Source organism: Coenobita brevimanus, chromosome 53, assembly GCF_032717465.1.
Source record: "Coenobita brevimanus isolate Jiangsu-jjx chromosome 53, ASM3271746v2, whole genome shotgun sequence".
In the NCBI taxonomy this organism is placed as follows: Eukaryota; Metazoa; Arthropoda; class Malacostraca; order Decapoda; family Coenobitidae; genus Coenobita; species Coenobita brevimanus.
In genome coordinates, this window is record NC_137006.1 from 5379157 (window position 1) to 5401057 (window position 21901).

The 21901-nt window shown below is 43.5% G+C and overlaps 1 pseudogene; it reads right to left on the reverse strand.

Annotated features, from left to right (window-relative positions):
- Positions 1-4378: 4378 nt before the first annotated feature.
- On the reverse strand, positions 4379-5782 carry LOC145400732 (aminomethyltransferase, mitochondrial pseudogene; annotated as a pseudogene).
- Positions 5783-21901: the final 16119 nt, after the last annotated feature.

Here is a 21901-nt window from a genome sequence, read left to right on the forward strand (position 1 = left end):
GTCACACGTTGCTGTGGATGGAAGAATAGATGCTGATGTGAAGTTTAGAATGAATGAAAAAGGAAAGGTGCTGGGAGGAATGAAAAAAGTGTTTAGATGTTGTTTGCTTAGAATGGATGTAAAGAGACGGCTGTATTAGGGTGTTGTGGTACCGACTGCATTATGTGGGCTGAAACATGGAATATGGGTGTTCAATGTAATGGAGATGAGGTGTCTGAGGAGTATGTGTGGAGTGATTGGTATGGATCGAATGAGAAATGAAGTGCGAATGAGAAATGAAGTTGTGCGGGAGATAGCTGATTGAGTTGAGCAGAGGGTGTTGCGATGGTTTGGGCATATGGAGACAATGGATGACGAGCGATTGGTGAAAAAGATAACCAGATCTGATATGAGAGGTGTCAGACTGAGAGGAAGACCACGAATAGGACTGATGGACATTATGAAGAGAGCATTGGATGCGAGAGGGATGTCTGTTGAGCAAGGAATAGTGGCTGCGAATGATTGGAATGACTGAAGAGAAACTGTGAATGAATAAATGATGACGCAGCCTTGAAGGGATATTCTCCTGCAATTGGTCTGATCAGCTAATCAGGTCAGGTGCAGGTAAGGGGATGGGTCCATTATGATGTGGCAGGGGTAAACCAGCTCTGCTGTCAGGCCCTTCTGCAGATGTCGCCAACTGCAGTTTGCAGTTGACCCTCGTGCGGTGTGGTGTGGTGAGGATCTGTCCCATCTCCGCTTGGTAAAGATACAAATAATTGTGTGTTTGGATGAGCAAGTTGGGACTGTGTCGTCCTGTCTCAGCTGCCTCCCTTTCTTTGGGGGAAGAAGCCTAGGTGTATATATATACCAGTACTAGTATATATATATATATATATATATATATATATATATATATATATATATATATATAAAACCATTAACATCCGGACCTCCTTTCCCAATGTCCAGACAGCCCAAATTTGCCCAGTCCAATGGGCCACGCTTCCATTCACTCATCATTCAAACCCTCGGAATCCTGGCTCCATCAGAAACGCCAAAAACATTCCCCACGTTCAGGAGCATCATATAAACGTATCCAATTGAGTCAATCCCCATGCTGCCACGCTAAAAAGGGGTGCCAAATCCCTGATCATGAACTTCTTCTCACAGCATTCATCCAGTCAGCTCGATCTCTTGTCAATTCCCTAGCCTCACTGACTTGCAAACCTCTCTTCCTCACACACTCATCCACCATATCTTTCCACCTTCTCCTTGGCCTACCTCGCCTCCTCCCTCCTTCAGATTCACTCAGATATACCTTTTTCACCATTCTCTTAATATCCATTCTCTCCACATGACCATACCATCTCAGTACACTCTCTTCGATTCTGGTGTCCACCGACTTCCTCACTCCACATCTATCACGAATCACATTATTTCCTATCCTATCCACCCTCTGTACTCCACATATATTCCTCAGCAGCCCCATCTCCACTGCTCTTACTCTTAGCATTTCATTTTCATGCCACACCATAGTCTCACATCCATATGTTCAAGTTGGTGCTAACACTCCATGTAAGCCTCGTGCAGCTTCAACACTCAAGCCTCTGTTTCTTATCAAGGCCTTCATTGCACCAGCTACTTTTCTTCCTTGTGTCACTCTACGTTCAATTTCTTTTGCACATTTTCCTCTCTTTTCTATCACTGTACCCAGGTATTTGAACTCTCTCACCAATTCCAGTCTCACTCCATTCACTGCAACATCGCACTGGGAGTCACCTTCTCTCTCAATAACCTTCACTTTACTCTTTTCTACATTTACTCTCAAGACACGACGCCCACAGACATCAGCAAAACTCTGCACTACCCTACCAAGTTCGTGTTGGGTACTTGCAGGCAGTACTGCATCATCAGCATACAACAAATTTGAGATAGTCCATCCATCGCCATTCATTATCAGCAATATCCCTCTTTCCATTACTCGTGTTTTCACTGCTCTCATCACCCCATCCATATACAGTATATATTGAACAACCATGGGGACATCACACAACCTTGTCACACGCCCACACCGATCGTGAACCATTCACTTAGACGCCCATTAACCATTACACATGCTTCATTACCATCATGAAAACTCTTGACGGCACCTAGCAGCTTACCATCTACATAGTGCATGCACAAAACTTTCCACAATCCTTCTGTCCACTTTGTTATATGCTTTTTCCGGATCCATGAATGCAATAAACACCTTATGGTCTTTCTCACAAACCTTCTCTGCTATCTGTCTCACTGCAGATATTTGATCCACACATCCTCTGCCTCTCCTAAAGCCACCCTGTTCATCACTGACTAGGACGTCTGATATCTCACTTACTTTCTCTATAATAATTCTTCCATATACCTTCCCTACAACACTCAGTAAGCTTATGTCACGATAATTCTTACACTCACTTCGTTCACCTTTATTTTTGTACAGGGGTACAATCACAGCCTTTTTCCACTCTGCAAGCACAGTTTCACTCATCCATGCCTTCTTACACATCTCCAAGAAGCACTTCATTCCACTCTCTCCACTACATTTAAGCATCTCTGCATACACCTCATCAACCCCAGCTGCTTTCCCATTTTTCAGCCGCTTCACAGCACTCTTCACCTGTGCGAGTGTTATGTCTCTTGGCACTGCATTCCTTCTCTGCACACCCCCAGAACCAATCATGCTTACAGGCGGTCTGCTCTCTCTATTCCGATTCATCAGGCTTTCAAAATATTCTTTCCATCTGGTCCTTACTTCATCCCCATGAGTTAATAATTTACCACCTACATCCTTCACACCATCACATTTCTTTCCACTTTCACTTCTACATTTCTGCACCTCTTTCCAGAATAACTTCCTATTTTCAGAGTAGTTCGCATTCATCTTTCTTCCTAGATCATCATTTACCTCCTTCTTTTTCCTCTTCACTTGTCTCTTTACGTGCTTCTTGCTCTCAATATATTCAGTTCTTATTTCAAATGAACCCCTGTCCTGTAACCACTCTAGCCACTTCTCTCTCTCTTCCTTCACTGCTTAACCTCCTCATCCCACCATGCCGTACCTTTCTTCTTTGTTGTTACTCTTGCCACACCACACACTGCTTTAGCATTCTTAATTAAGCAATCCCTACATGCATTCCACATGCTGTCTAAATCCATTTCATTTCAATTCGCTGATTCTAACTCCTCCTCTACTTTTGTCCTATAATCATCTGTCATTTCTCTGATCTTCAGCCTGTCAACTTTCAGTCTTTCTTCCTGACTGCTCCTCTCACTCCTGATCCACCTCACTCCTCTCAGCTCGATCTTGCATACCACAGTCATATGATCTGACAGACCTCCACATCGTCCTCTCACGGCCCTTGTATCAGCAACCATTCCCATCATCGACCTCTCCACGAGCATGTAATCGATCAGCCTTCTTTCAACACGATCCCTGTTCCCTCTGTACTATGTATATTTATGTGCATCTTTGTGTTTGAAATACGAGTTACAAATGCACAACCTCCTCTCCTGACACATACCCTTTAGTCGCTTCCCATTATCATTTTCTTCTTGTACTCCATAACAGCCCATTATGTCATCCTCAGGACCAGTGCCTACTCTTCCATTCATATCCCCCAATACAATCACTTTATATCTCCTGGGCATTTCTCCCACTACTTCATCCAGCTCATCCCAAAACCTATCTTTCTTTCTCTCACTCCTGTCCACACATGGTGCATATGCTACAGTCACTGCCATTTTTACCTTCTAGAACTTGACATACTTCCACTCTGCCATGCCTCATTCATCAACAAAGCAACTCCTTCCTTGCATTTTCCTCTCCCATTCATTCCCAATCTTACACATTTCACACCCTCCCACTCCTCCACTTCACACCCTTTCATTTTCATTTCACACAATGCCATCATGACATGACATATCTCGCACTCTTGAGCACATTCACCACTTTCACCCTCTTGCTTTCCTCATTCACACCTCTCAAATTCCACATGACCATTTGAATCTGCCCATTTGGTTAGGGCCCGGGCAGGTATTGGGCTCTCCGAGGCTCTCTGAAACGACTGCCATGATTAATTGATTTTGGATAGGGGAATCTAGGGGACACTTAACCCTGCCAGAAACCCCGGGTTATATGGTTACCACCCAGCGTTGTAAATGGTTTCCTGGGTACGGGAATCCATTTGGCTTGTCACTCTGTGTTGAGATCATATGACATCTCTACAATGAGTGAGTGGATGATGGAGCCCCTGTCCACCACAAAAAAGGTATACAACTTAATATACTATAAAAGACAACAATGAAATGGTCTCACACTGTACCATACTCCTCCCCCCCCCAACCTCTCCCTTCACCTTCACCCCTGTTTCTTAGTGTAGTAGTTGCACTTTACAAACGGCATCTTTGTGACAGTGGTGGGGATGGCCTTCTTGCGTACCTCCACCTGCAGCTGTGTGCCCGTGGTGACCAGAGGGGTTGGTACTTACGGCATTGCCTCATTTACACCCAGTGATAAGGACGGACACCCGCTGGTTACCTCCTCCAGTGTTGAAATCCATGTCCTTCAAGGTGCAGTGGGAGCGAGGGGGAGGCCTGCTGGAGATCAGACCCGCCTCTTGGGCTTCTCCTTAAGCTGTCAAAGGATCACCTCAGCTCCCAGGAAGTCTGCAGTCTGTCTCCACCTCTTGCCAATGGTCCACGCCAGGCCAGCCTCGATGGGTGTGGTGGTGTCGTCGATGTCCTTGCTTTACTGATCTACCAGAAGACCCACCAACATGTCGTAAAAATACCCTCACTAATGCCACTACATCAGTCCTGTATGTATTCATTATGGACGGTGTGTGTTAGCACCGAAGTGGTGACATGTAGAGGTGTATGATATGTAGGAGGACTGCTGGGCCTTGATAGCAGGCTGTGAAGCCTATGCCCAGAGTCGGACACATAAAAAAAAAAAAAAAACAGCCCAGCCTCCAGCTTCAGGGAGTCATGTGCACCCAGACCGGCTACCTCTACACCCGCACCAACCAGTCTCACACACCTCCACTATCTTATTACTTGTGATGAATATTTCAACGCCGTCATCACCAGTGTATCCACATCGCGTCACTCTGCATGGCACACCCGCCACACTGGTCTCACACATGTGCATGAAGTACAGTGCACCAGACCACCGGGCACCAGCGGCTCCAATATTTTCGTTGCAGTGAGTCCCTGGATGGCAATGAAGCCATGGTCATCGATGATTTCCAGCGTGACGTCCCCTCCAGCGGCCTTAAAGGAAGCCAGGTGGCCACGGATATGGGCCAGGTCCTTCTCTCGACACCCGGCATTGCTGACCACATAGGGGTAGTTATCGAGCTTGCTACAGATGAGGTCGTCGATGATCCCACCCTTCTCGTTGGTCAGGATGGAGAGGGTACCTGTATTGACCTCTAAGCCCTCTATGTCACCTACTGTTAACTTTTCTGTGAACTTAATGCGATCATTTTGGTGAACTTAATGCGATTTTTGACTGCAGCATGTAGGATATGTCAAAATGGCCCTATCCATTCCTGACCTGCTTATGCGACATGGCTATCGCCACCTTGCCATACTGCACCGGCCTGGAGTAACCCTCAGATTCGACCATTTTACCTTCGTGGGCAACATGGAAGTCGTGAAGGGCGGTTTGGTGAAGCTTTGTCACACTTCTCTTGCTCGTCACCTGCATCGCCCCACACCTGTCAGGCAGCACCAACCTCGTCAGAGCCTGCCTCAGCATCTTGGCACTCCTCCTGACAGCTGTTTGTACTCCTCAGGTAATGGAAGTGGTGTGACATCAGTACAATTATGCAAATGTTATGTACCCTCGGCCTTGTTGCTATGATGGGGGGACCGGACGTACGTTCGTATTTCCTGTTTATATGTGTTTCTGTATCTCTGCATTTCTTTGTAGCTGTGTTAGTTTCTATGTATGTTTGTTTCTTAGTATCCAAATTTGTGCCTGTTTTTACTATACATTTCAGTATATGTCTGTGTTCGTGTCGAAGTGCCTCCACAGTCGAACTGCATCCACGTCCCTAGTTGTAGTGTTAAGTGATTTGTGACTAAAGGGAAGCAATCTTTATCCACCAATCTGACCAGCGTGGGAGTCAGCTAGGCCTGATCACTTGCGAACTGAAAGGTTGAGATAAGAAATCTTCACATATGACATGCTGGGATGGAACACGCTGACAACTAAGCAGTCAGAGTGGAGAGTATCAGGAGAGCCCTTTGTCTTGCACTGGCCTATTACGGGCTGATGGTGATGTTGATGATGATGATGATGATAGCTTTACACCAATAACTCTTTGCCGCTAAGCCTTACGACGCATCCTTACAAGACAATCCAGTTAGCAATTTTCGGCGTAATCCCATTTTCGGCGGAAACCATTTTCTGTTTTATCCTGTTTTACGCGGGCGTCCAGAAACAAAATTGAAAAGTGATTGAATTTAGCTGGTCGCCTACTCTTCCCTTTAGAAAGGCACCATCTATTCAATTTTTTCCTTATTCTTAACCATTTGACTATAAGAGGTACTCCATCATCTCAATAAACTAGTTTGATTTTAGCAGGAATTAAATATACAGGAAGCCATCGTAAAAAGTGGTTAGAACAAACATGCCGGAGCACGAGACGATTCGATACTGCTAACATCATTTCTACAGTGAATCTTTTTATGTTTGTCCTTCATACCTATTTGCTAATATGTCTATAACCAGAAGACTTACTCCATGTAAAGAAGGACAGGAAACGGAAGGAAGATAGGAGGTACGAAGGACTGAAGAAAAGAAAAAAAAAAAAAAAAAAGAGAAGAGGTTGGTTAGCTTAAGGAGTGAAGCTGGGAGAAAAAAGAAGGAACGAAGAGGGAAGGAAGGCAGAAGAAAAAACAAACAAACATGGAATAAGCAACAGAAAAAACCAGAGGGAAAGGAAGAAGAGACAGAGAGACAGGTTCAAAGGGAGAGAGAGAGAGAGAGAGAGAGAGAGAGAGAGAGAGAGAGAGAGAGAGAGAGAGAGAGAGAGAGAGAGAGAGAGATTAGATTAGGAATATCGGAGGCAATGAGAACTGATTTACATTAGGGAAAGGAAAGAAGTAAGAAAGCAATAAGAAGAGGGAAGAAGAGGAAATGGAGGCGAAAGACGCGGAGAAGGTGGAAGAAGGTGGTGATATAACTTAGGGAGGGGAAGAAAGTAAAAAAAAAAAATAGCTAGTAGGAAATGGAGGGAAAGAAGGAGAGACAAAAGAGGGAAGAAGGAAGGAACACTGATTGTAAAAAGAAAGAACTGTGAGAGGAACGAGGGGAAAAAGGAGGAGGAGGTGGAAGAACAAGAGCAGGAGTAAGGAAAATGAAACGAAGAAAAACATGGGAATTTTAGATAACAGGAGGCTTATTCTTCCATGTTGCACCGACTCATTAACTTCACTGGCGAGCAATCAACTATAATTTACAAGTTGTGTGCACTCTCATGTCTAATATTGGTCACCCATGTGGAGTGTTTGTCAGTCCCTTTCACTGGGAACTGGAAGGGGTACCTGGCGTTGCCATCGTAAAACCCTATGATCGTGCATTACCCGCGACCCTGAATGGCCACTCCTTGTGGGAGATGACTCTCGGGTCCCCTTATAATCCTTGGGTCCATTTCCTCAGGGTTATATTCTCCATGGACCTGTTCCTACCAAGGACCAATTTTACCACTACCTACCATCCCACCAACCCTGCCCACCCATCCCACCAATTCGTCTAGCCATCCGACCCACTATCTAATAATATGGTTATAGAAGTTAAAAAATTCAACGGTAATTGGCTACCATCTTTCTACCATGTTGAGTAATTCTGATTAATTATAATCTTGGCCATCAGAGGAGCCACTTTAGATTATGTAATGTACACGTTTAAAAAGATTAAATTTATTGTAAGTAGTTACACCTGTCAGAGCTGTTAAAAGAGTTCAGTATGCATCCCCCTTGATTTCCATAGACTAGAGGAGAGACAGACAGGCAGACAAACTCTCTCTCTCTCTCTCTCTCTCTCTCCTCTGCAGGTACATGAAACTCCACGGAAATGCCCAGCGTCATTTACAGCATAATAGAAGATAATAACGTGTATTACTTAACATTTTTGGTAACCGGAGGTTGAGTGCACTTGTTTTTTTTTTTCTTTACGAATTCTTTGAGTTCGCACAATTCAGGTATGTTAATTCAAAAACTGTTGCGCCGTAATACACCGTTTCGGCTAATCCGATGGTAAAAACAAACAGATAAACAGAAAGGGAATTGTAGCAGTATATAGATTCAATGAGGGGTGGTGAGCTTCTTTTAGCAGAATTCACACACACACACACACACACACATTTTATAGGCTTTATATATATATATATATATATATATATATATATATATATATATATATATATATATATATATATATATATATATATATATATATATATATATATATATATATATATATATATATATATATATGGTGTCCCGGGAGGGAGGAGCAAAACTATGGGAAATGATAGATAAGCCAGTTCAAAGTAATCATATATGGTCACATGTCCAAACCTCAATCGATAAGGAACCACACTGACTGATGACTTTATGGGCGAAACTGGTCTCCCTCAAAATTCACTCAGATCAATAGTTACAGCTCCATGACAGATAAGAGTTGGATATGTACGAGTAAATAAATACACACACACACACACACACACACACACACACACACACATACATATATATATATATATATATATATATATATATATATATATATATATACTAGCAGGGGTACCCGGAGTTGTCGGGCCAAAAAGCCGAACACTCTAATCCAATTTGTTCTAGTTCAATGTTTCTTTCTACTCCAGAAAGACCATGTACCTCTTATGCTTTTGAAGAGGGATTATAAGAGGTCCAGGAACTCTTTTTCAGCTTTCACAGACTGACACACAGTATTTGTGCGCACTTGTTTCCTATTACCGGTGACCTCAAATGACCTCCGACTGGTGACCTCAAATCGCCTCGGAGGTCAACTTCATAGTCAGTATCCGAACTGGAGGTCATGTGAGTCTCCATGCCAAAACTTGGGCTACTGGGTCCAGTCGTTCGAGCGTGTATTACTAGTGACCTTAAATGAACTCCAACCAGTGGCCTCAAATGACCTCGGAGGTCAATCTCACATAGCCTATGTCCTAACTGAAAGTCATGTGAGTCTCCATGCCAAAATTTGGGCTGCAGGGGTACCCGGCGTTGCCCGACCAAAAGGGCTAACTCTCCACCGGTGACCACAAATGACTAAGATCAGAATTTTGACACTCCTAAAACTATTCTTGGGTCAACCTGATTCAGAATATATATGGGTCTGAGGGTCTCTGGTCCTTGGTTTGGGTGTGATTTAGGGACAAACAAATAACGTGGCTCTTGAAAACCCCCTACCCCCCCTGGGGGTAGGGAGATTTTTAAGAATACTTCCCCAGTATCTCTGCTTGTCGTACAAGGCGACTAAAGGGTTGGCGTAGGGTTAGTGACCCTCCCTGGAAAACAGTTAACAAAAAAAACGAACAAGATGCCTCGGACAAGGACTGACCAAAAGATGACGACCCAGAACCGGACAAAGGACATGGTACGGATCGCAACATGGAATGTAAGGGGTGCGAATGATGAGGTGAAAGAGAGATTGTCCAGGTGCTTGAAGGTGCGAAAGTGGATGTATGTGGAGTAACTGAAACTAAATGGAGAGGAGAAAGTGTGAGGGAATGGGAGTATGGTTGGGGTATAATTGTGCAGGAGTAGATGAGAATGAGAGGGCAAAAGAAGGAGTATGTATTGTTGTGGGTAAAAGATGGAAGAAGAACATAAGACAGTATAGATCAGTTGGCTCAAGGATTGTGTGGGTAAGATTGAAAGTTGGAATACAAATGTGGGCGATTGTGCGCATCTATGCGCCAATGTAAGATCGTGCAAGCAGAGTGAGAGAAGAGTTCTGGACAAATGTGGAAGTGTACATGGAAAAGTTTCAAAAGAATGAGAGAGTGTTTTTGATTGGTGATATGAATGGTAAAGTAGGGAATGTGAAGGTGGATGGAATAATTGGTGAGAGGGGTGTGCCTGCTGAGATAGATGAGAATGGCAATGAGTCCGTGGACATTTGTGCCGGAAGGGGGTTGGTGATAGCCAATACCCTCTTCAGGCACATAATGATCCACATGTATACATGGCGAGTGATGAGAAGGGTGGGTGGTGAACTGAATGAATGGAAGGCAATGATTGATTATGTGTGTGTGGATGAAAGGATGCGAAGATGTGTAATGGATGCAAGAGCTTATAGAGGGTGGGGGAGTGGACTTTCTGACCACTGCTTGGTGGTGGCCAACATCAGTTTCCAAGTAAGATCGAAAAATAGAAGAAGGGAAGGACGGGAGGAAGGAGTAGTTGCAAGGAAAGTGGAAAAGTTACAAGAGGATGAGAAAAAGGCAGAATATAAGAAAGAACTGGAGGAACGATTGGGTAAATATGAATTGCAGCAGATGGGGGACGTGGAAGATGTGTGCAAGATATTCACAGAAGAAATATGTGCAGCATGTGATGTGGTGTGTGGGGTGAAGAGAAGATGGAAGGGGGTGCAAGGAAAAGCATGGTGGAATGAAGAGCTGAGACAGGCTGTTGCACAAAAGAAAAATTCATACAATGAATGAATGAGAAATAGGGGCGTGGAAGAAGTTGAGAGGCGGATGAGAGAGTTATATGTAAAAGGAAGAGAGAGGTCAGAAGCTTAGTAAGAGAGAGTAACAAGAGAGTGGATGAGGAATTTGGAAGTAATTTGAGTGTAAAGTGGAGGGACTGTAAGAAAATGTTCTGGAAAGAGGTGAAGAGAGTAAGACAGGGTGGCAATGAAGTTAGTAGGGGAGTGAAAGATAAAAATGGTAGATTACCCGTGGAGAAAGGAGAAAAAGTGGGCAGATGGAGAGAACACTTTAAGAAATTGTTGAACATAGAGAATGGAAGTAATGCGAGTATAAGTGGCTGGGGAATGGCTGGGAGAAGGAGGGAGGTGAGAAGACAGGAAGAAATCAGTAGGATAGAAGTTGTGGAAGCAATGAAGAAAGTCAAATTGAGGAAAGCCCCAGGAATTGATGGAGTGTGTGGTGAAATGCTGAAACATGGATAAGAGATAGCAGTAGAATGGATGTGGAAGATATGCAGATTTGCCTGCGAGGAAGGTAGAGTTCTGGAGGATTGGAAATCAGGTATAAGTATTCCCTTGTACCTAGGATAAGGGGAAAAAGAAGTGTGTGGTAATCATAAGGGCATTTGTCTTCTTAGTGTAATAGGAAAAAAGTATGGTAGGATACTTATTGATAGAGTTAGGGAAATAACAGAGGAATTAGTTGGAGAAGAACAGGGAGGTTTTAGGAAGGGAAGAGGTTGTGTAGATCAGATATTCATTCTTAGATCATTGGTGGAAAAGTTTCTAGCGAAGGGAAAGAAGCTGTATGCAGCTTTCATGGATTTGGAGAAAGCATATGAAAGGGTGGATAGACAAGGATTGTGGAAAGTATTAAGAATATATTGAGTAGATAGGAAGTTGTTGAATGCTGTGATGAGTATGCATAATGGTGTTAAGGCTGCAGTGCTTGTGGATGGTGAGCTGAGTGAATTTTTCTCTTTGAAGGTTGGGTTGAAACAGAGATGTGTCATGTCTCCATGGTTGTTCAATTTGTACATGGATGGGGTAATAAAAAGAGGTATAAGGTAGAGCAGTGGATGTTGGAGTGGCCCTGGTGAGAGAGGGTAGTGTTTGGAAACTCCCTGTACTGTTGTTTGCAGATGATACTGTGTTGTTAAGTGAAGAAGAAAGGGAGCTGCAAGGCTTGGTGGATGAGTTTGGAAGAGTGTGTAAGAAACGGAATCTAAAGGTGAATGCAGGGAACAGTTAAGTGATGGTCTTTGAGAGAGGTGAAGTCAGTGGATATGCAGTGAGGTTGGATGGTGGGGAAATTGAAAATGTGAGTACGTTTAAATACTTGGGGAGTGTGATGAGTAAGGATGGAAGTTTGGAGGGTGAAGTGCTTGAAAGAGTACAGCAAGGAAGAAAGGTTGCTGGTTCCTTGAAAGCAGTGATAACAGGGAAGTGAGCATGGAAGTGAAAAAGTTACTACATGACAGTATTGTGATACCAACTCTAACGTATGGAAGTGAAGCTTGGACGTTGTTGGAAGGACATAAGTCAAGAGTGAGAGCTGTGGAAATGAGTTATTTAAGAGGAACCTGTGGAGTCACATGGAGAGACAGGCTGATAAATAAGGATATTAAGGAGCATTGTAGTGTGGATGTGGATGTGATAGGAAGCGTTAGGAGGAACACACTGAGGTGGTTTGGCCATGTGGAGAGGATGGAGGGTGAGAGACTGACGAGGAGAGTGTATGTGAGTGAGGTGACGGGGGGGAGAGGGAGGGGGAGACCAAGGATAAGACGGAGGGATGGAGTGGAGAGGTATATGAGAGATGGGGGTGTGGGCTGGGAGCAGGGCAGTGAAATGGCGGGGGACAGGGCGATATGGAGGTGATTTGTTTGTGGCCACCCCTACGAAAGTAAGGCGTCTGGCAATATATATATATATATATATATATATATATATATATATATATATATATATATATATATATATATATATATATATATATATATATATATATATATATTCCATTGGATCCCAGAGTGTCTGGGAGAGGCATTGCCCTGGGAGGGTGCTAAGCGTACCGCCCTCCGCCTATCGGCTCATAGTCGCGAAGCTCATAAGTCTCTACCCGGGGGTTCCCTACTTTATTAAGAGTTGAAAACTCCCAGTTCTGTCCAGTGCTGTGGACACTGGGCTCCAATGGGATATATATATATATATATATATATATATATATATATATATATATATATATATATATATATATATATATATTGTTTGAGCAAGGTGGAGCTAAAGGTCTAACTGACTACCTAAAGATTAAGTCGACGTGCGCAACGGGAATTTTAGTGTACAAAGGGGGAGGCTTGCCACACCAAATCGTTAGCTCAAAAGAGGGGAAACAGTAAGAAATTCTACAAGAAACAGCAATGACCAAAAAAGAGGAGATGAAATATGCAGGAAAAAAAAACTTAACTCTGTTTACTTAACACTAGCTTAGAGCTACAAGAACAAAATCATATAGGTTCGAAAAGGACTGTCAAACTAAAACTTGTAGAAATTATCCTAAAGTGACAAACAACAATAAAGGTAATAAAGGTAAACCAGCTCACTGAAGGGAAGGAGAAGAAGGGAAGGAGAAGAAAAGGAGGAATTCAGATTAGAATGCAGAAATAGGTTTCTGGTGTTGGAAACGTTGGAAGAGGGGGAGAGAAGTGTAGATGAGATGTGGGAGGATGTGAACAAAGTTTTGCATGAGACTGCTGAATGTACGATTGGAAGGAGACATAGATTCAGGAGAAAGAAATGGATATCGGAGGAAACGTGGGATATGATAAAAAAGAGAGGTGAGGCTAAATTGAGGAGTGAGATGCAATGCGTTGATGAACGAGAGATTGAATTAGCAAGAGCTGCGTACTGGAGTTTGAATTCAGAAGTAAGAAGGTTAGCTAGGAGAGATAAAAGAAGATGTGTGGATGAAAAGGTTGCAGAGACTGAAATCTTAATAAACAAAAATGATGGACAGAGTCAAAGAATAGCATATGAATCGATTAGAGAACTGAGTGGTAATGCAGGTAAACGCAAGGAAATACCAGTTAGAGACAGGGAAGGAAATTTATTGACCAAAGATGGAGATATTAAAAACAGATGGAAAGAGCATTTTGAGACAGTTCTTAATAGACCAATACCACCAGAAGAGGATATACCGTCTGCTCAGGAAGATTTAAATATAGAAACAGGAGAGTTGAGGCTTGCAGAAGTGGAGAAAGCAGTAAAACAGTTAAAGAATAATAAGGCACCAGGGGAGGATGGTTTATTTCCGGAAATGTTTAAAGTGGAGGGGGATAGATTAATAATGATCTTGACCAAGCTATTCAATAAGATATGGGTGACGGGGTTACTACCGTCAGTTTGGAAGAATGGTGTAATTGTTAAAGTTCCGAAGAAGGGAGACCTGGAGTGAATGTGGTAATTGGAGGGGAATCTCTTTGTCACCGATAGCTTTGAAAGTTTTCAGTAGAGTGTTGTTAAATAGGTTGGAGCCGGTGGTTGAGGGTATTCTGAGGGATGAACAGGCTGGTTTTAGAAAGGGACGTGGTTGCAATGATCAGATCTTTATAGTTAGGCATTTGATGCAGCAAGTTAATGAAATGAGAGTACCGTTAAGTCTTTGTTTTGTTGATTTTGAAAAGGCTTTTGATAGTGTTTCGAGAGAAACTATGGGGAAGATCATGAGACATTATGGAATACCAGAGGAGTTTGTGAGGGTCATTATGAACATGCATGAGGACACATTTTGTAAAGTGATGGTTGATGGTTGTTTGAGTGATTCGTTTGAAGTCAAGTCCGGAGTAATTCAAGGTGGTGTTCTATCGCCTTTACTATTTATATTGGTCATTGATTACATTATGAAACGCGTTGGAACAGAAACCGGTGCAGGTATACTTTGGGGAGAGAACAGGAAACTTTTGGATTTAGATTATGCAGATGATATAGTTTTGATTTGTGATGGACCAGAAGAGATGCAGAGAGTGTTGGACTGTTTGGTGAGTGATGGTCGCAAGGTGGGTTTGGTTATTAATTGTGGAAAAACTGAAATAATCAATATGAATATGGAAAATGCGCAGGAATGTGTAATTGGAGGTATGGTTGTAAAGCAAGTTGATAGGTTTAAATATTTAGGTGCTTATTTAGCCAAGGATGGTTCTTTGAACTTTGAATTCGAGGAAAGGTTAAAGAAGGCTAATCAGGCAATGGGAATGCTTAAAAATATTTGGAATAATAACAATTTCTCTGTGCATACAAAAATCAAACTTTATAAGGTAATGGTTAGGAGTATCTTAATTTATGGACACGAGTCTTGGTACAGCACAGTGACTATGGAAAATAAATTCTTGGTGTTTGAAAATAAAGCATTTAGAAGAATATTAGGAGTTAAGTGGTGGGAAAGGATACCAAATAGTAGAATTAGAGAAATAACGGGAGTGCAGCCGATCGATGAATATGTTAGATTCTCACGATGGAAGTGGCTAGGACATGTCTATAGGAGACAGGGAATAGTACGAGGTACACCAGGGTGGGTGGCACTTGGTAGGAGAGGTAGAGGAAGGCCAAGAGAGACGTGGGTGAGGACAATGAGACGGGAAGCTGGAGATGAGTGTTGGGGAGATCTTGAGGAGTTAGCACAAGATAGGATGTGGTGGTGTGAGTTCATCGAGGCCCTATGCATCCCCGAGGGTGCCACAGGAAATGATTGATTGATTGATTGAAGTTAGCCCCTTTGTTTTAAAATCGCTGGAGGCGAAATAATGGCCATATAATGAAAGATACAGATTCTTGAAACTTGAATAAAATAGATGAAAATAGATGTCATTAGCAAAACCAACTGGAATGACTCTAGATTAGCCGTTCTTATAACTGCAGTATCAATAAATACAACCTAATAAGTAGATCATGTGCTGACACTCTTAATTAATAAACATTATCTCACGTGTGGCAGATATACTATTATATACAAAATGTCCCGGAGCAGAGCACACCAACACACCGGTCTAATAAAAGCCACTGAGTCCACTTGGTAACAATCACTCAGTCAATCAGTGACACAGAAAAGGGGGTAAAAGGAAGGAAGATAAACAATGAAAGTGTATAATTATGTGGTGAGTGTTATGCAACCATGGCGAGGACACATTATAATGCAAGAACTAGGCCTTAGTTTAGACTCCCGGCCTTGCTGAGAGTTCAGGGTCCCTGGTTGCATCGTGTAGTGTGCATTTTTTTTTTTTTTTTTTTTTTTTTTTAAGTAGGAGAGGAAGAAAGCTTAACAGAAAGAGTGTCGGGGCTTAGCCGATGCGTGTGTTTGTTGTTGGGAAGGAGGGGTGCGCGTGTCGCACGTGAAAGTGTTCTGTTAATTAATCAAGGACGGCATGGAGGAGTAAACTACACTTTCTCATCCCAAGCATCGGCTTATTGGCTGCCTCAGGTTCATTTTATCCGGCTCCAGGAGCTTGGGCAGGGATGGTGGAGGATGAGAGTGTTAGGGTAGGTTATCGTGACTTAGAGGAGTTTGGATAGTGGGATGAGGAAGCTGGAGTAAGTTGTCATGACCTTGAGGAACTTGGGCAGGAGGATGGTGGAGGATGAGGAAGTTAGGTTTGTCATGACCTTGAAGAGGTAGGGGAGGAAAATAGGAGGATGCGGTTGAGGATAGGCGGAGCATTGGGTGGTTGCCATGATCTTGATCATGGGCGTAGGGGTGGTTCAGAGTCTTGAGTGGGTTGCTGGATATGAGCTGAGTAAAAAAATAAAAAAAAAAATAAATAAAAGCGAACAAAGGGATTGGTGCAGGTCTTGCGTCAGGATGGAAGAGATCGGCTAGGGGTCGTGTGGGCGGTGTGATCTGTGTCAAGTAGTCAGTGAAGTCATTATGCATGTCGGTGAATTTTGTGATTTGTTTTTCTTGTAGATGGTGAAGATATGTGTTAATGGGTGGGATGTTGGTGCGTTCATGAATGTGTATGTTTGTTTCAAAATCATCCCACCGTATGCTTAATGCCCAATGTATGGCCACGTTTTGAACTCTCTGTAGATTTAGGGTGTTGCTTTTGGCCGAAAGAGATAGGCTTAACGGTGAATATGTGAACAGTGGTCTGATCAGTGCTTTGTAAAGATGGAATTTTGTTTCAGGCGCTGCACTGCGAAAGCGGTATATTTGTGTTAATGCAGTCCTGGCCATGGCAGCTTTGGTTCTTATATGATAATGAAATTTCAGGTTTTTGTCATATGTAAGACCAAGTACGGTGCAGGTATTCCTAATAGGAATGGGAACGCTATCCGGATAATGCGAATTCAGAAAAAGTGGGCAGGGGTTGGCTGTTTTTGTGCGAAAATGTGACTGTGCACTTCAAAGGATTGGCTTGAATCCACCATTTCTGTTCCCATCGGGCAATTCGGTCCAGCCCTGTACTCGCTTTGTTAGTGATTCCGTCAATTCTCGTGGAAAGTACCAGTTGAGTAACATCGTCGGTGTACTGGATGGTCAGTGAGTTATGTAGTGGGGTAGGGATCTCATTTGTGTAGAGGGTGTAATAGAGGGTGGGTGCGAGGACGGAGCCCTGAGTTACACCTGCACGAAAATGAAAATAGTATGAGTACTTTTTTTTTTTTCCCCCTGGCCTATCAACCATTGAGGCCGAAGCTCCTGGTCATTAAGGCCGTATATAATATATGTACTGTATATACATATATACACATACGCACACACACACACACACTTCCATGCATACATACAGACACACTTTCATGCACACGTACATATATATATATATAATATTTTTATTTTATTTATTTTTTGTAATTGTATTTTTTTTCTTGGTTTTAAATTTTTTATACCTTATATTATAAAGAAAAACCTAATATAAAGACCCTAAAACTTATCACCTAACAGACAAATCGCTAACCTATCCTAAATCCTACAGAGACAAATAGCTAGACCTACACTAATGGTAAAAAACCTCGACTAACAGAACACCATCGACTGCAGATATGTAATGCCTTTCTACATTACATACCTGCACTTATCACCTGGTGACTGTCAGTCGAGGTCTATCTATATATCTGTCTATTGCCAGACGCCATAATCCCGTAAGGGGTGGCCGTTTGACTTTGAGTTACTTGTTTTACGGAGAGGTACAACCTAATATAGGGGACATCAATATATGAAAGGGAACCAGACGAGTCAGAAACATATCCATATACGTCAGCTGTTGGCCCCAATTAGAATAACTTAAGCAAGATGGTATAATTTATTCACATAATATGTACAAAAGTGAAGAACCTCGCCCAACAGACCACCATTCACTGCAAGTGCCCAATACCATTCTATATTGCACACTTACACTCATCAGCTGGTGACTGTCAGTCGAGGAACGGGGTTTAATGTAGGGGACATCTAAATTAGAAACAGATCAGTGGGAGGAGGAACTATTTCAAAGATGTCAACTGTCAGCCCTAATTAATAGTACCGGTACAATATATACATATTTACAGTCGATAAAAAACAAAAACCATATAGTAAAAAAGTCACATCACTCTGATCAGTCCGGTCTCTCTCAAGAAAGCCATCAATTTATCAGTCATAGCAATGTCCCCATCACCCAGGATGGTGGAATGAGTGAAGGGGACGTCTGCTGCGCCGCAGTAATTTATAAGTGAAGCGCGTTCACGAATAAATCGCCGACAGTGCATGATATGACTGATAGATAACTCCGCATTACAGATGTCACAGTGCTGTGGGAATCGTCTTTCCATATAAGGTTTCATGTGAGTTATTAAGGTGGCATTAAGCCGTAGACGAGCCAACACTTTTTCTTCCAGGCGACTAGGACGGTTGGCAGTGTCTCAGTCGCCCAGGTACGGCTTACACGTTCGAATATTTAGTCTGGTCCACTGACCTTGCCACAGAAGATTTATTGATTTCTTTCCAAGAGAGAGACTGGACCGTAGAGCACGAGGAACGTCCCAAGTCTCCTCGAGCTCTACAGCCGACTTTGCAAGTAAGTCAGCCTGCTCATTGCCGTAGATACGACAATGACCAGGCACCCAGATCAGCGTGAATGACTTGTTGCATGAATGCAACTTATTAACGATGCAGCCCTGGATCTCGTGAGAGTCCATAGTACAAGATGCAATTGCCTGAAGGGCTGATTTTGAATCTGAGAAAATGACAAATGAGTCATGTCTTGAATTGAGAGCATAGTCTATGGCTTTGTCAATAGCAAAAAGTTCGGAGGTAAACACAGTTGTATGAGTTGGTAACGGATACCTAAGTGCACATTCAGTCGACCACACACTTGCACCCACGCATTCACTTGACTTGGAGCCGTTAGTGTACAATTGATGGGACCCCAAGTGACGAACGATGATGTTACAAAACAAGTGGTGGACCTCTGTCTCCAGCGCCCTGGCCTTTGGTGCTGGGAGCCATGATACGTCAACGGTAAAGCTGAGTGGCTCCCAAGGTGCTATATTTTTTAACACCAACTTGTCAGTCACTGAGGTCCACACCAAGCTACTGTGTCAGTAAGTGGAGGCGAACAGCAAGTGGCCGACGCAACCCCCGCAGAAGGTGGTGGCATTGACGCAGGGGGGTACAGGCCACATTGTTGATATTACTTTTCCTAAATGTTCGTAGTCCATAGGACCAAACCATGTGGTCTTGGCGAATACAGAGGGGAGGCACATTTGCCTCCACTTCCATACGAGCTACATAGACACACCGGACGGCTCCAAGACACATTCGCAAACATTTATTCTGCAACACATCCAGTCCTTTCGGCGTGGCATCAGATGCCGAGCCATACACCTGTGCGCCATAGTCTAGCTTCGATCAAAGAAGGGACTTATACACCAACCCCTTAATCGTGGGGCGTCACTTTCGTGACGCTCGGGCGCAATGGATCATACCACGGGGCGTCACTTTTGTGATTCTGTGTTATTTTGAATTATCCCGGGCTTTCAAGTGGTGGCTTGTATCATCTATCAGTACTGCCAATGTCCAACACTAGTCAGCACTCCAAATCTCATCTGTACTCCCATCCATTGTTGACATTTTAGCGATTTTCCCCCCTTCCTGACTCCCCTCCCTACCTCCCCTCCATTACCCTGTCCTCTCACCTCCCAGGCCGCGCTGCGCTAAGCAAATCTCCCCCGGATTTTTCCACAGATTTCATCCATTGAAATAAGCCCTATGCCCTATACTTATACAAAATAATACATACCAAAAAAAAAATAAGGTAAGTGATAGTAGTATACACCAGGAATTGGCTAATTATCACAACACCTCACATGCATTCATTCGCTACATTACCACGGTAATTTCCCCTTTGAATTATGCCTTGTAATCTATGTCTGTAATAAAAATATATATCAGAAAGGAAGGGAGAAGTCTGACATTTACATTCACCTGGAACTACCTATTTCTTTATGTATTGCCGAGATTTTCTACCAATAATTTATTAGCATGTAAGTTAGCAGCTGTCATCCTCATTGTCACTGTCAACCCTTGCCTTCTCAGATAAGCCGCAGCATTTAGTTCCTTGTCCTCTGCTGTGGTCAAAACATGTCACACTCGCGCCCCGTCATGTCTGCCACTTCTGCGCCCATTGCAAAGGGCCCCGTGACCTCTACACCCAGAAAAAGTCGTGAGGGAAGCAGGAAAGGACTAAGTGACTCTGCAGTGGAACGTGAACTAGCGGAATTGGCAATGGTGATGATGGATAGTGATTTTGACCCTTTGGGGGAATCATGTGATGAGCCGAGTAAGGAAATCGTGCCAGAAAGTACTAGTACGAGTGCTTCAGTGTCGACAGTTATCCCTAGCTCCAAGGGAAAGGAGCCGTTAGTGCAGCAAGGGAAGGAATTTGGGAAGGGAGTGAAAAGGCAGCGTGTTAGCCCCAGAACAATGGCCCCGCATGACCCAGCCTGCCATGAGTCCCGAGTTGATTCACCTCCCCGTTCCCCAAGCCCCACTTCACTCATTTCTTCCTCTTCTGCTGCTGAATTATCTCCGGAGTCTTCGTCGTCGGAGTCACCACCAGCATCAACAGTGAAGGTAGGCCGTAGAGGAAGAGGTAAATCCCTGACCCGTAAAAGTAGAGTTGCTACTAGAGTAAGGGCTGCTAGTGCTGTACGGCAACTCAGGGTCAGTCCTTGAACGGGGTAAATCTCCCTCACAGCCACCCACCACCCTCACCCATCCTACACCACCACGACAGGGAATCCTGGACGCCTTTGCATGGACGGAAGGGTCCAATTTTGTGCCAGAACATTTAGTTTTTGATGAGAGTTCCTCAGGAGTACAGCCTGCCTTTACTCTTGACGATGATGCTGAGTGTGTGGACTTCCTTTTGGCCTTCCTAGATGACGAAGTCATGCAGCACATATGTGATGAGACCAACAGGTATGAATCACAACGTGCTGCAAGTGGTACAGGTGCAGCCAAGATGCAACAGTGGTCCATGCTGGAAGTGCAGGGACTCAAAGAAGCATGAGTTGGAAGAATACTGGTCCATGGACCCCTTACTACCCTCACCCACCTTCAATAAGTACATGGCCAGAAATCGCTTGTGGAACATCATGGGAAACCTGCACTTTGCCGACAGTGATGTACCTTCCCAAACCGACCCACTCTGGAAGAGCCTGGAGATTCTGAGCAGAATGAAGGATAAGTTTATGTCATTCTTCCACCCCTTTCAGAAGGTTGTCATTGACGAATCCTTGGTTTTGTTCAGAGGACGTCTTCGGTTTGTACAGTACATTCCAAGCAAATGCCATCGCTTTGGAATCAAGTTCTTTGTACTGTGCGACTGTAAGACGGGGTACATCCTTGACTTCGTCATATATTCAGCCAGCACTGTCGATCTGGATAAAACCCACCCCCTTGGCTTCTCAGGCTGTGTAGTGAAAGTGCTCCTTGAAAAGTATTTTGGTGGGAATCATGTGCTGTATACAGACAACTATTATACAGCACCGAAACTTGCCAAATACCTTTCAGAGCACGGCATTGGCTCCTGTGGCACTGTCAAAAGTAATCGTGCCCACATCCCTAAATTCCCAGAGGCAGGAACCTCGCAGTGAGGAGACGTGCACCTACGTAAGTCTGAGAAGATGCTGGCAATA